The sequence below is a fragment of the Arachis duranensis genome, chromosome 3 (assembly GCF_000817695.3).
Source record: "Arachis duranensis cultivar V14167 chromosome 3, aradu.V14167.gnm2.J7QH, whole genome shotgun sequence".
NCBI lineage: Eukaryota > Viridiplantae > Streptophyta > Magnoliopsida > Fabales > Fabaceae > Arachis > Arachis duranensis.
Window position 1 is genome coordinate 133271072 of NC_029774.3, and position 2036 is coordinate 133273107.

Consider the following 2036-nt stretch of genomic DNA (forward strand, 5'->3'; position numbering starts at 1 on the left):
TTACAATCATTTGAGACATTATTATGTTATTTTGGTATGATAAATAGTTATACTGATGTGTAAATGGATTATTAATGATACAGGAGAATTTTAGAATAACAAATTGACAATTTATTAAGCTACATTATTATAATTTTGTACTATCATATTATATATAAAAAAACAACTATATAATAGATTAACATTTTGACATAGTTAATAATTAACATCTGCATTTGATATAGAAATTTCTTATATATACATACACTCTTGCCATATGTTTATGAATATCGGCATCTTCTTAGTTGTTAAACTAATTAAGATATAATTGAAACTTTATATACCGGTACATATAATAAATTCTATATATTTACAAGTCAAAGGTTTTAACTTACATCAAAATCTTCTAAAATAAAAAATTAATTATTCTTATAACCGTTGAACTAACTTTGGATATGCAAAGAGAAAGGGATACCGGATGCGATTTATGAAGATAATGAAGAAAAGGTGGCAGGTCCAAATCATTAATTAATCAATGCACCATCATTATATTCCATCAATTACACCTTTGATAATTGAAAAAAATTATAAACGATCTTGATAATTATTTTAAAAAATAACAAAGTCTTTAATAAAAAAGTATTTTTAAAATTTTTAATTTTATTTTTTTAAGATTGTTTAATCTTTTTGTTAATATTTTTTCTGCATGTTAAACAGTTAATTTATTTATTAAAAGTCAAATAAGATTAATAATTTTTTTTATTGAGAATCTAATTATTTTTTTAGAATAATTGTTAGTTTTTTATTTTTTATTATCTTTTTAAATATATTGACTAAATTTATTATATAAAACTAAAAAATATTAATAAATTTTAAATTATTTTTATTTATAATAATTAAATAAAAAATATATTAATGATTAACAAACCATCTAAGTATGTTTTAAAAAGAGATCGTTAATAAAAAAATTAATTAATCTCACAAAATTAATTATAAGTGACCGAAATAAATTTCTTTTAAGATCTCATAATCGTTGAAAAAAAATTATAAGTAGTCAGAATAGATATTCATCCTAATATAATTTTATGTTATCTAAACTCCACTTTTAAAGTTAGATTGCTAGTTTGCTACGGCTAAAGATTAACCTAAAAAACTAATTTGGGTTGGTCGAGTGGTCAGCTCACTCGTCCGCTTAAATAAGTGTTGGGAGTTCAAATTTCGCCTTCTGCATGCAGCAACTCATTGGCTAACGACAAACCCTTAAATAGAGCTCAGATTCGCAACGGATTAGTCCTTAACCTGTCGGATTGGAGGATACCGTTTGGGTAAACAAAAAAAAATTCACCCAGGAATATTAGCATGTATATATTAGTTTACTTATTTGTTCACCGACTCCTTTTGTCCTTTTGTATTGCAATATAGATATTAGATGGCATGTCCATTGCCGTTGACAGTAATATAGCAATTAGTAGTAGAACCAAAGACAACTGAAATCATTTACCATATACTTCTTTTAAGTTTCTCTCACCTAACAATTTAAGTGGCTTAACTCAATAATCTGTGGATTATTAGTAACAAAGCCAGCTATTAGTTAATTAATGATCGATAATTCATCAGTTGTTATTGTGACCTTATTCCACATTGCCCCCACAAGCTTCTGTTATGTCTCAAGTTTTTTTTCTTTTGCCTCCCTTTTTCTGGTGTTCAAGCTTCGTACTTATTATATCCACGTATAAAATATTATAAAATAGCATATGCTTTACTAATATAAAATTTAGTTAATGACATGTTAACACTATTAATATATTAAACGTTTGGTAAAAAAAAATGTTTTTAAACTTATAACTTTAATAAATATATTAAACATTTAAATTTTATATATTCTTTATAAAAAAATGTTTCAATTGGTAATCTTAATTTATATTTTTAAAGTATATATTAATTAAATCCAATAAAAGTATATTAATTTCATGGGAGTAAATGAAACCTTAGGGTACAAAATAAATAAACTAATTAGGACATATCACTTGTTTAAAGTGTCAAGCTCACCAAAATTA